Raw genomic sequence first — 14,110 nt, forward strand, 5'->3', positions numbered from 1 at the left:
TGACCATCTGCCTTTATATTCCAGCTCCGCCCTTCTGGCTGTGCTGGACTTCAGTGTCTGACTGTTTCTCTAGCCTGGTGCTTCGGTGCCTTTCTCTGTTAGTTCTTGGTCCTCTGGGACCTCTAGTACATTTTTGTCAGTTTGTCTTTTTGCATTCTGCAACAACTTCTCTGTTTAGGAGGTGTCCCATTTTTGTCCCAGTCCTTAGTTCTTTTAGGGACCCCACCCTTAACTCTATAGGTCTTCGTTCAGACTAGCCGAGGACTAAGACTGGTCTGTTCACTAGGAACAGGCAGCCCGCTACATCGTAGGGATTCAGCTTAGTCTTACTGTAGGGACAGCTTTCCACTATCTTTCCTTAGTACAAGTTGCAGATCATAACAGTAAGTCCAGCCCAAAAAACTAAAAGGAAAGAAATTCAGGAATAAGTATGGTTTCCATCCAGGATTTGGCTCAACGCCTGCAGGGATTGTCCCTGGAGGTGGCCGAGCTTCAGCAACACGTGAGTAGCTGTTCTGGAGCGCATTTTGTCGAATCCAAGGTAGGACTGCCTGATGTTTTTTATGGTAAACAGAAAGATTTTTTTTCCTTTAAAAATGCTTGTTTGTTATATTTTTGTTTGAGACCAAGATCCTCTGGGAATGAATCACAGTGCATTGGTTTTATTATGTCACTTTTGCGCAATGAACAACAGGGGTGGGCCTTTTCTCTCCAGCCAAATGATCCGTGTTTAAGGTCTGTTGAAGAATTTTTTTCTGCTATGGGTCTATTATATGACGATCCTGATTGAATCTCATCTGCTGAATCAGAACTTAGACGTTTGAATCAGGGGGTCAGATAATGTTGAAAATTATTGCACACACTTCAGGAGATGGGCTTCAGAAGTTAAGTCGAATGATCCTGTGCTGAGATGTTTATTTCTTGCTGGTCTGAGTGAAAGGGTTAAGGATTTGCTAATTGCATTCCCTGAACCTGAGACTCTGCAGAAAGCTATGCAGTTAGCTGTTCGTATAGACAGGAGACTGAGGTGCAGGCTCAATGAGGTAAAGACTCCTGTAATATCAGTTCCTTGTCCCCAGAAAATCTGCTCTGACTGCGCGGAACCGATGGAGGTTGGGGGGATGTCACTCCGCTCTCAGGAAAAAAACTGGAGGTTCGCCAAGGGATTGTGTCTTTATTGTGGTAAAGCTGACCATTTGATTAAGTATTGTGAGCGTAGTTTAAGTAAAGAAAAAAAAAGGTCAGTTACGCCCGTATAGCTTGCTTACACTCTGCAGGAGTATTTCTTTCTGGGAGTACTACTCTGCAGGGAGATTTGATTGAATTTCAGGTATTTGTGGATTGTGGTTCAACACTTAATGTGATTGCTATGGGTTTTTGGAAAACCTTAAATTGAAATTCAAACCTTTGTCATCACCTATTTCTGCGGTTGCAATTGATAACCCTCCTTTGAAATGTATTACTCACAAGACTGCTGCCTTTCCCCTCACTATCAATGGAATTCACCAAGAAATTTTGGAATTGGTTGTTTTAGATAATTTACCCTCTCCAGTTGTTCTAGGATTGCCTTGGTTAAAACTGCACAATCCTTTATTGGACTGGTCTACTAATGTGATTAAGTCTTGGAGTCCGAAGTGCTATGATAAATGTTGTAATGGTTGCATTGCGGCTGTGAAAAAAGGGGAATTACCGGTCCCTATTCAAGATTTTAGGAGGGTTTTTTCGGAGGCGTAGTCGCAAGTTTTACCTCTTCATAGGGATTATGATTGCGCCATTGAGTTTGTTCCGGTGCTACTGTGGCGCCTCTGAGGGTTCGGTCGCCACAGAGGTACTGCATCTCACCCAGATGTGTGGTATCTCACTCTCAGGTAAGGAAGGAGTATGGCTCAGGACCCTAACACCTGCATTCATTACACCACACTCCAGAGGGCAGGGGGAGATTGCTCCTACGGGAGAGCACAGTCCCTGGTCCCTGGCTGGAGTGGGGGGAACCCAGTAAAGGAGAACCATGTAGTGGGTGTGGGTGGAGGACAAAGCTAAGGAAGCAAATAGAAGAAAGATATAAAATAAAACACCATCTTAGATCAGTGTGTTCAGTCAGAGGAGGAGAAGTGACAGGAGCAGAGGCTCTGTACGAGCTCTGCTCCAGAGGTGGGCCTGGACAGTGAGGCCCAAGCCTGGGAAGAGAAGAAGAGAAGAGAGGGAGCAGGAAGGCTCCAGGAATGGAAGAAGGGACCCTAGGGATAGAAGGCCACCCGTATGCCCGCATCTACCAGGAGGTGGAGGGGTCAGGCTGCATACAGGGTACCGGATCCCTCAACTAGTAAAAGATTGTACATCTTAACTAGAAACCGGAGGCTGCAGTATTTTATGTCCTGTAGCCAACACTCCATACCAGTCCCACCAGGGAGGTAGCTACATAGGAACTAGGGGACGGAACAGACGTATCCCGCCAAGTCCCGCAGATACTGGACTGGGACACTTGGTATGAGGTTCAGGGAGACAGCCAGAGAGAAGACACAGAAGGGGGTCCTGCTAAGTACTCCGGAGGTATCTGAGGGTGGAGTGAACCCCTCACTGAGTAAACGCAGCACGACGTGGACAGTTACACTGAGCTCTGTATCTTGGACTGCAATAACCGTGATTGAAGATTCTGAGGACTGCACCACACTGACTCAGTGTTTCTTGCTGCGCCACCACTCCCTGCACTACAATGCCCAGCACAACCAACATCATCTACACTGCCCTGGAGTTAGCTCTTCCTGTGGAGAGCCACACCATCCCTGCTGCAGTAACATCAGCTTCAGCACGTGCTGTCAGTGACATGCAGGAGGTGAGCTGAGTTCATTGGACATGATCTCGGCTCATCTGGATGCCATCACAGCCAGACACTGAGGAGTGCAAGCATGCCTGCGCTTCTTAGTGTCTGCGGCATGGCAAGCTGGATGGCAGCTTTCTGCTGCGATCCAGCCTGTCATCTGAATGTAGCAGAGCTGGAGCCGTCCTGGGAACCATGGAAAGGTAAGGATGAGGTTGCTTTATTATTTTATTTTTATTGAAGGACACATTGACTTCAGCTGGAATGGGCGTGATGATAAGTATGGTTTAATTTAGAACAATAAAGAATTGTGTGTTTATTTCAATTAAAGGACTTTATTCTGGGTGTTGTGTTTTACCCCCTTCCCAGGCTTCAAACATCTGCCCCAGACGTCTGCTTAACCTCCGCTAGAGACTAAAATTACGGGAAACCCCACGCCAATTTATTTTTAAAATAAATCCTTTATTTTAACACTAAATGACAAGTACAGTAATCAACACTATCACTGTACTTATTATACATGTGACTGACATGTTTCTATCTATCTAATCTATGTGTGATGCTCTATTCTATCTGTTCTAAATTGTCGGGTAGCGATGTTGAATTGCCGGTCGGCTTTTTTAAAGAGACGGTGCATGAAAACACTATTATTTTTTTAAAAAAAATCCTTTAACACTAAATGACAAGTAGAGTAACCAACACTGTCACTGTACTTCTTATATATGTGACTGACATGTTTCTATCTATCTAGTCTATGTGTGATGCCCTATTCTTTCTGTTCTAAATTGTCGGGTACCGATGCTGAATTGCCGGCCGGCTTTTTTAAAGAGAGTGTCTTCTGAGCAGTTTGTCAGCTTTTGGACACCTTTGAAGATGTTTTTTATGTGTTTTTATTTGCCTGCCATTGGTTTTAAAGGTGTTCGACGGTGTTCGACAGTGTTCTAAGGTGTTTGATGAACAGTTCCACGAGCATCCCGGTGTTCCATGAACTGAACCCGAACCCGAACACTACGGGGGTGGCTCAAAACTATCCAATACTCCTTTTATTGACCGCCCTGGGTCACGGACCGGGTAACCGCCACTGTGACATCCCCCAGCATCTACCGGCCCGGCACCAGGTACCCCACGGCCCAGGGGGCGCGTCACTACTCTTCCCAAAAGTCGCTTGTTTAATCTGACTATCCCTGAAAGAAAGGCCTTGGAGGAATACATGGAGACTAGCCTGGCTGCTGGTCATATTAGACCTTCTAAGTCGCCTGTGGCAGTTGGATTCTTCTTTGATAAAAAAAGGACGGTGGTTTAAGTCCATGTCTGGATTTTCGTGAAATTAATAAGATTACAGTACGCAATTCCTACCCATTGTCCTTAATTCCTGACTTATTTAACCAGTTAGAGGGAGCCAAGTGGTTCTCCAAACTTGATCTCCGGGGGGCATACAATTTGTTACGATTGAAGGAGGGTGATGAATGGAAAACTGCTTTTAACACTCCGGTAGGTCATTTTGAGAATCTGGTGATGCCTTTTGGTCTTACCAATGCTCCTGCATTTCTTCAGAACCTTATTAATGACATTCTGAGACCTTTGATTGGTAAGAATGTGGTTGTGTATTTGGATGACATTTTGATTTATTCACCAGATCTAGAGTCCCATTGGCAGAGTGTACGTGAAGTTTTGCAGTTATTGAGTGATAATTCACTGTTTGCTAAGCTGGAGAAATGTGAGTTCGCTGTACAGAAAATTAGTTTTTTGGGCTACATTATCTCCAGCGAGGGCTTTGAGATGGACCCTGTGAAGGTTCAGGCTGTGCAGGAATGGCCTAGGCCAATTGGTTTGAAATCTATACAGAGATTTGTGGGTTTTGCCAATTATTACAGGAAATTCATTAAGAATTTTTCTGTAATTGTTAAGCCTCTAACCGATCTCACCAGGAAAGGTGCGAATGGGGCCAAGTGGACTACAGATGCCATTGAAGCGTTTGAGTATCTCAAAGAGAGGTTCAGTTCTGCCCCTATCCTTATGCTGCCTGATAAGACCAAGCCTTTTTTGGTCGAGGTCGATGCTTCATCGGTGGGGGTCGGAGAAGTTTTGTCTCAGGAGAACAAGGGTGGAGTACATCCTTGTGCATTCTTTTTGAAAAAAATTTCGGAAGCCAAACTGAATTATGATGTTGGAAATCAGTAGTTGCTGGCTATTAAACTTGCGTTTGAACAGAGGCGTCATTTTTTGGAAGGCGCTAGATTTCCTATTCAGGTTTTCACAGATCATAAGAATTTGATCTATCTGGATGCTACCAAGCGCTTGAATGCCTGTCAAGCTAGGTGGGCACTTTTTTTTTCTCGATTTCATTTTTCTGTTACCTATATCCCTGGTACTAAGAATGCTAAAGCCGATGCTTTATCTCGCAGCTTCTCTCCTACGGTCGGTCTCCCTGTCCCGATTCATTGGGAAAGCGTGCTGTGGATGCTGGATGTGACGCAGGGAATAACGCCGCCCACAATCACAGCAGCAACTGCGAGGACCCCAGCTCTGAGTCACGCCTCACTTGACGTGACGTCAGCGGGGGGTCACATGCTGCCTGTGAGCGGCCACCGATAGCGCCGCTCAAAGACAGAATCAGCACCAGGAGGTTATTAGAAAGAAGATTCTATTTATCATTAAAACACATTGGCATATTTTTAAACCCTTAAGGAGCTGTTTTTGCGTTTTCATTTTTTGCTCCTCTTCTTCCCAGAGCCATAGCCTTTTTATTTCTAGATCAATATGGCCTTGTGAGGGCTTATTTTTTGCGGGACAAGTTGTATTTTAAATGCCATCACTGGTTTTACCATATAGTGTACTGGAAAACTCGAAAAAATTCCAAGTGCGGTGAAATTGCAAAAAAATTGCACAGTTGTTTTTTTTTGTTGTTTTTTTTACTACGTTCACTAAATGCTAAAAATGAACTGCCATTAATATTCTCCAGGTCATTACAAGTTCGTAGACACCAAACATGTATAGGTTATTTTTTATTTAAGTGGTGAAAAAAAAATCCAAATTTTGTTAAAAAAAAAAAAAATGGCATCATTTTCCGAGACACGTAGCGTCTCCATTTTTTGTGATCTGGGGCCGAGTGAGGGCTTATTTTTTGTGTGACGAGCTGAAATTTTTATTGATACCATTTTGGGATAAATCAGATGTTTTGATCGCCCGTTATTGCATTTTATTGCAATGTTGCGACAACCAAAAAAAACATAATTCTGGCGTTTAGAATTTTTTTCTCATTATGCCGTTTACCGATCGGTAAATTCTTTTTTTATATTGATAGATCGGGCGATTCTGAACACGGTGATATCAAATAATGTGTATGTGGGAAAAAAATGTTATTATTTTATTTTGAATGGGGCGAAAGGGGGGTGATTTAAACTTTTATTTATTTATTTATTTTTTATTTTTAAAACCATTTTTTTTACACTTTCTGCATGCTTCTATATTCTCCATAGGAGACTAGAAGCTGCAGTTTCCTGATCATTTCTACTGCATACAGGCGACGAGCAGATCGACTGTATGCAGGAGACATGCGCCTGTGCTATAACCGCCGACCACTAGGTGGCGCTCATAGCTAGCGAGACATGACAACCACAGCGGTCTGATGCAGACCCCGGGTTGCCATGACCACTCATTAGTGACCTGCGATCACATGACGGGGTCACTGATGGGCGGGGTAATGGCCGCGCTTCCGGCGACGGCCCTGTTAAATGCTGTTGTCTGAGATTGAGAGAGTCGTTTAACTGGTTAACAGCCGCGGGTGGATCGCGATTCCAACAGCGGCTGTTGTGGGCACTGTAAGAATCAGCTGACATGTGCCTGGCTCAGTGCGGGCTCAGCGCCGGGGCCCTCACTGAACTGGGGGTGATGGCCTGGGGCATACTAATACGCCCCAGGCTTTAAAGGGGTTAAAAGTACTGGACAACCCTTTCAAGTTTGTGAGTCTAGCGAGAAATAATATGGAAAAGTTAACAAAATATGAATACTTTTGCAAGACACTATATATATATATATATATATATATATATATATATATATATATACACACTGCTCAAAAAAATAAACGGAACACTGAAATAACACATCCTAGATCTGAATGAATGAAATATTCTCATTGAATACTTTGTTCTGTACAAAGTTGAATGTGCTGACCACAAAATCACACAAAAATCATCAATGGAAATCAAATTTATTAACCAATGGAGGCCTGGATTTGGAGTCACCGCCAAAATTAAAGTGGAAAAACACACTACAGGCTTATCCAACTTTGATGTAATGTCCTTAAAACAAGCCAAAATGAGGCTCAGTATAGTGTGTGGCCTCCACGTGCCTGTATGACCTCCCTACAACTCCTGGGCATGTTCCTGATGAGGTTGCGGATGGTCTCCTGTGGGATCTCTTCCCAGACCTAAACTAAAGCATCCGCCAACTCCTGGACAGTCTGTGGTACAACGTGACGCTGGTGGATGGAGTGAGACATGATGTCCCAGATGTGCTCAATCAGATTCAGGTATGGGGAACGGGCGGGCCAGTCCATAGCTTCAATGCCTTCATCTTGGAGGAACTGCTGACACACTCCAGCCACATGAGGTCTGGCATTGTCCTGCATTAGGAGGAACCCAGGGCCAACCGCACCAGCATATGGTCTCACAAGGGGTCTGAGGATCATATCTTGGTACCTAATGGCAGTCAGGCTACCTCTGGCGAGCACATGGAGGACTCTGCGGCCATTCAAAGAAATGCCACCCCACACCATTACTGACCCACTGCCAAACCGGTCATGCTGAAGGATGTTGCAGGCAGCAGATCACTCTCCACTGCATCTCCAGACTCTGTCTTGTCTGTCACATGTGCTCAGTGTGAAAATGCTTTCATCTGTGAAAAGCACAGGGCGCCAGTTTCGACTTTTACAATCCTGGTGTTCTGTGGCAAATGCCTAGCATCCTGCACGGTGTTTGGATGTGAGCACAACCCCCATCTGTGGACGGCGGGCCGTCATACCACCCTCATGGAGTCGGTTTCTAACCGTTTGTCCAGACACATGCACATTTGTGGCCTGCTGGAGGTCATTTTGCAGGGCTCTGGCAGTGCTCCTCCTGTTCCTCCTTGCACAAAGGTGGAGGTAATGGTCCTGCTGCTGGTTTGTTGCCCTCCTACGGCCCCTCCACGTCTCCTGGTGTACTGGCCTGTCTCCTGGTAGTGCCTCCAGCCTCTGGAAACTACACTGACAGTCACAGCAAACCTTCTTGCCACAGCTCGCATTCATGTGCCATCCTGGATGAGCTGCACTACCTGAGCAACTTCTGTGGGTTGTAGAGTCTGTCTCATGCTACCACGAGTGTGAAAGAACAACCATCAATCAAAAGTGACCAAAACATCAGCCAGAAAGCATTGGTACTGAGATGTGGTCTGCGTTCCCCACCTGCAGAACCACTCCTTTACTGAGAGTGTCTTGATAATTGCAAATAATGTCCATCTATTGTCTATTCCATTTGCACAACAGCATGTGAAATTGATTGTCAATCAGTGTTGCTTCCTAAGTGGACAGTTTGATTACACAGAAGTTTGATTTACTTAGAGTTATATTCTGTTGTTTAAATGTTCCCTATATTTTTTTGAGCAGTGTATATATATACATATATATATATATACATATATATATATATATATATATATATATATATATATATATATATACAGACCAAAAGTTTGGACACACCTTCCCCTTTAAATATTTTTCTGTATTTTCATGACTATGAAAATTGTACATTCACACTGAAGGCATCAAAACTATGAATTAACACATGTGGAATTATATACTTAACAAAAAAGTGTCTTCCCCATGCTGTTCCCATGTCTTTTCAGCACTGTATGCATGTGTCTGATGATGTGTCACACACCACATGGCCAGATAAGGTTGTAAAATGTTAAAATGACATTTCCCAGTGATTGCATTTGTCTTTGTTGAAAGCAATGAAAAAGTGCAAAATCGCATCAAAAACGCTACATGTGAACATAGCCCAAGGTGTGGAGGAGTATTTTTGTTTTTGGTTATTTATTTTGCTTTATATACATTGTGCATGTCATGGAAAGGATGTTCCTTAACATATTTCCCAGGAAAATCCATTTTGGTTTCGTTTTGGTATGTTTTATTGTGAGTCCGTAAAAGTGGCGTAATACCTCTGACAACGTTGTTGACAGCAGTGACCTGGGAGTCAGAAATGCCTCCAGGGGTCTTCCCCATGCTGTTCCCATGTCATTTGAGCACTGTTCCTATCGGTTTGGGTAATTTTTAGGCCCTCTGCAGACCGCCGGGGGGAGCCGCCTAAAAAATGCTCGAGTTTCCCATAGACTTACATTGGGCTCGTTGCTCGGGTCGAGCACCCGAGTATTCCAATTTACTCAACCAGGACAACGAGTACCTGAGCATTTTAGTGCTCGCTCATCACTAGTCATTTACCACATTAACAATGTATAGTGTATTTCTGATTCATTTAATGTTAGCTTCATTGAAAAAAAATGTGCTTTTCTTTCAAAAATAATGACATTTCTAAATGACCTCAATCTTTTGAACGGTAGTGTATATATATCTATATATAGATATATTGTATATTTACAGTATATATATATCTATCTATATATATATATAGATATATATCTATATATATCTATATATAGATATATTGTATATTTACAGTATATATATATCTATCTATATATATATATATATATATATATTTATATATATACAGGTCTGTGCTATATATTTCATAATGTAGCTATATTTTTCTGTATTTCTTGTTATTTTGTGGCTTTACAGATCATTCAATCAGTTGAATGGTTTAGTATGCCCTCCAGCTAAGTATGTAATAATCATGTCACCTTGACACTATTTTATTATTCCTGAAATGACTCATTAAGGTAGTTTGTTGTAAACAACCTAACAATCATATTGGTATTGCTAAAACAAAAAAAATGATTGCTAATGAAATGCACCCCGCCCCAAGATTCATCTTCCAAACCTATAATAATTGAAGTATATGTGGAGATCTGATTGGCCTCTATGACTATTGATAATTAAAAAAAAATCACCAAATCAATAATATATTACAGAGTTTGATATAAAAGGTGCATCAGCAAGAGCACAACATATATTCACCTCGACTTAAGCAGAACAGTCATGTCTGGCATTAAAGGTGGTTGTGGAGGTGGTGGAGGAGGTGGTTGTGGAGGTGGTGGAGGAAGTAGTGGTCATGGACAAGGTGGTGGCAGCGGCAAAAACCGTAAGTACAGCAGAAATCCTATTGGTTATTAGCATTTTGTTTTTAATGTTATACATTTGGAAAAAGGATGTATAAAAATATTCACTTTGTCAAAAAATAAGCCAAGAGATTCATATTTTCTCTTGTCTTGATTCATTACAATATAGCCTTGAATATGGCAATGTTGCCATTTGAAATAATATATTTTGAATGGAAATATAATAAAAAATGTTTTATGATGTCCTACTTGTATAAACTGTGTTCATAACCACCAGGAAGACATTGATATGTTTTACACTTTTTGATAAATTTAGCCATGAATCATGTAAATATCTAATTGTACTTATCTCTCAAATTCCAGCTTGTGTACAAGTTGACCCATGCCAAACTACTCCTACTCCTGTGCAATGCGGCGGTAAGAAGCTTATGTTGTATCTGTATCTTTATGTCATTTAGAAAAATATTTTCTGTCGTTCATTTTGTCTATTGGCATAATAAAAACAATAAAATGAAAACTTCTCATTTATCGCTCCCATAGTTTATCTGTTATAAATTTTGCAGTCCTCCTGTTTATACTGATATGGAGCAAACATCCGGAAACATGTGTCTACAAATGGAGTGTCTGGTTTTTCTTCTTTTCTTAAGTCATGTGGCAAGGTTTTTAAAGGATCAATATTCACTTTTAAGATTCTCATGTCAAATAGTGGCATGAGAGTTCAATTCTTCATCCTTTTGAAGAGCCTATTTGCATATTTAAATTCCCAGAGGAGACTTGTATGGTCTATTCATCTCCTTACATTGCTTGGCATTCTCCAAAACAATAATTGTTCCTCCTTAAACAGAAATTATTATAATGAGTGCTAAATTTAAAAATATTTAAATATCAGATTAATTTTGCTAATTCAAGGTAAGGCAGAAAAACGCATGCAGTTTTTACATGCGTTTTTGATGCGTTTTTGCCATGCATTTTTCCAATGCATTGTATAGGCAAATCTGCATGCAGAAACGCACAAGAATTGGTCATGTGAGGCTGTGTGCCCACGTAGCGTTTTTCAAGCGTTTTTGATGCGGAATTTCCGCAGCGGAAACGCTTGTAAAACGCTTGGTAACCCGCACCCCATGGTCCCCAATGGGATTCCGCAAGTTCTATGCACATGCTGCGGATTTTTCCGCAGCGTTTATGCTGCGTTCAAAAATCCGCAGCATGTCATTTAATTTTGCGTTTCCGCAAGCAGAATTGCCTTTGTCCAATGCATAAAAAACGCAAGGCAATTCCGCATGTGGAAAACGCGTGATAAACGCGTGAAAAATGCGCGATAAATGCGTGCGGAATTCCGCATGCGTTTTTCCGAGAGAGGACTTGCAGAAATGAAGCAGAAATTTTCTGCTTCATAAATGCAACGTGGGCACATAGCCCTAGGAATTTTTCTGCAAGTTAAATCTGCGCAGAAAAAATCCTGACCATGTGCACAGAACTTGCAGAATGTCATAGGAAGTCATGGGATAAGGTATGCAATGCGTTTCTTCAGCGTTTCTGCGCTGCAAATCCCCACCAAAAAATGCACCAAAAACGCATCGTGGGCACGCAGCCTAACATATTTGTTACAGACATCTACAGATTACTAATGGATTATTCTCACGTTATAAACATATAGAATATTGCAAGGGAATGACAGTTAATAATTCTTAAATATAATCTGTCAGCAAGATTTTGCACCCCAAACTGTTTATATAAGCAGGTTCTTGCAAAGACAAATAAATAAATACCTTTGTATGGTCAGTCCGTTTCTTCATTACTGAGAAATCAGTGTTTGAACTGATATTCAAATGAGTTTGAAGAGCTATTTGTAGATCTGAAGCATCTATCATGCAAGCTCTGTTTCCTGCCCAGTGCCACCTCCTCCTGTTGGACTGACAGTATTTATGCTGTGTGACTTCAGGCAAAGAAATCGTCAGTCAAGTGTTGCAACTTTTAGCTACCTTTCTACGTAAAAATCAGTAGTAAAAAAAAAGAAATTCTAAAAAGCATAAGACTGATACATTACTTCTTTTTCATATAAAGAATATTTTTTAATACTAATGCTTTTCTTTTATTTATTTTAGGAACAGTTGATCCTTGCCAAGGAAACCAGCCATTAAGCATTGGAGTGGGTTGTATTTGCGGTTGTGGTTCCGCAAGTAACTGTGGCCGCGGAGGTCAAATCAGTCATGGCTGTGGTGGAACCAAGAAATAAGCACCTAATTAACATTAAGCTGAGCATAAATGTTAGCTTGAAATTTTTAAAAAAATTTAAAGATGTGTATTTACAATTATGTATCTAGCTTCATGTAATCAAATTAAAGCATAGATGATTTAACATTGTTGTATTTAATGTATTCAATAATTATTTTTCCAAAATGAATAGCAGATTATTACCACAATCCTAAAGGTTAACATTCCTGTTGTTGCTTTAAAATGGAAATCTACATAAAATCATTTATTGTCATTATGTAGTGACATTTCAGAAGAGATTATTATTGGAATTCAACAAGTATAGATATTTCTCACCCATTTCCCTTATTACATGAACCACAATGTTAACCCCTTACTAAAATTGTTAGTAATAGTACGTCCATGTGCCCTTGGCCTTATGGACCAGGTGCGTACTATTGCGCACAATGTGATCGCGTCTGCACAGAAGCTGTGCAGGGCGATCGCCGCCAGGTGTCAGCTGATTCTCACAGCTGACACCTGGTGCTATGTGTCAGGACTGGTCCCGCTCCACTTCCGGCACTTTAGTCCCCAAAATGCTGCAATCAAAGTCAATTGCGGCATTTCCAGGGCACTCAGATGTAAGAGGGCCCCTCTTACCTTGGATCGGGACGCCACGCTGTGAGGTCCCGATAGTTGCCATGGTGACCCGATGTCGTCATGATGACATCCGGGTCACCAGGCATCAGGAAGTTAGGTAGATCGTGCTCAGTGCACGTTCTACTGAACTTGTGTGTGCAGGGGCTGCAGCCTGCATAGCAGAGGGGATGCTACTGCATCCCGATGCTGTGAAAACTATCAGCCAGCCCATAGAGGGACAAAGTATAAAAGTAAAAAACTGTGTAATAAAGTGAAAAATAAATGTAAAAAAAAATTGAAAAAATATTTAAAAAAAATGAAAAAATAATCCAAAAAAAATAAAAAATATACTGTACCCATAAATAAATATTATTATGAAAAAGAAACTGTTACACTAGTTAACCCCTTTAGTGAACACGATGAAAAAAATTAATAAAAAACGAAGCAAAAAACAATGCTTTATCATCATACCGCCAAACAAAAAATGGAATAAAACGCGATCAAAAAGATGAATGTAAATAAAATGGACCGCTTAAAATGTCATCTTGCTCTGCAAAAAAAACAAGCCACCATACAGCTCCATCGCTGAAAAATAAAGAAGTTATAGCTCTCAGAATAAAGCAATACAAATAAATGATTTTTTTCTGTAAAATAGTTTTTATTATGTAAAAGGGCCAAAGCATAAAAAAAGCAATATAAATGTAGTATCGCTGTAAATGTACTGACCTAAAGAATAAAGATGCCTTATCAATTTTACCACACGTGGAACGGCATAAAAAAAACCAAAGAAACAATTCCTGTTTTTGTTTATTCTACATCCCAAAAATCAGAATAGAAAACAATTAAAAATGTCAACTTGTCCTGCAAAAAACAAGCCCTTACATGACTCAGTCGGCCAAAATATGGAAAAATAATTTCAAAAACTAGTCTTTGCAAAAAAAGCGTCTTTTAATGTATGACAGCTGCCAAACATAAAAACCCAACATGAATCTGGTATCACTGTAATCACACCGACCTGAAGAATAAAGTCGTCTAATCACTTATACCGCATGAGGAACGGAGAAAAAAATAAACTCTAGGGTTAGGGTTTTGTTAGTGCTAGTTGTGCTAGGGTTAGGGTTAAGGTTGTGCTAGGTCAGGGTTAGGGTTGTGCTAGAGTTAGGGTTAGGGTTGTGC

At 41.1% G+C, this 14,110-nt stretch overlaps 1 long non-coding RNA gene across 1 annotated transcript; it reads left to right on the forward strand.

Annotated features, from left to right (window-relative positions):
• The first annotated feature begins 9,960 nt into the window (after window positions 1-9,960).
• On the forward strand, window positions 9,961-12,461 carry LOC141271342 (uncharacterized). The gene is made up of 3 exons (XR_012321904.1): window positions 9,961-10,125; window positions 10,466-10,519; window positions 12,208-12,461. It is a non-coding gene; the product is annotated as an uncharacterized lncRNA (long non-coding RNA).
• Window positions 12,462-14,110: the final 1,649 nt, after the last annotated feature.

Source organism: Phyllobates terribilis, unplaced genomic scaffold (assembly GCF_046119375.1).
Source record: "Phyllobates terribilis strain yellow unplaced genomic scaffold, ASM4611937v1 Scaffold_5__5_contigs__length_657084704, whole genome shotgun sequence".
In the NCBI taxonomy this organism is placed as follows: domain Eukaryota; kingdom Metazoa; phylum Chordata; class Amphibia; order Anura; family Dendrobatidae; genus Phyllobates; species Phyllobates terribilis.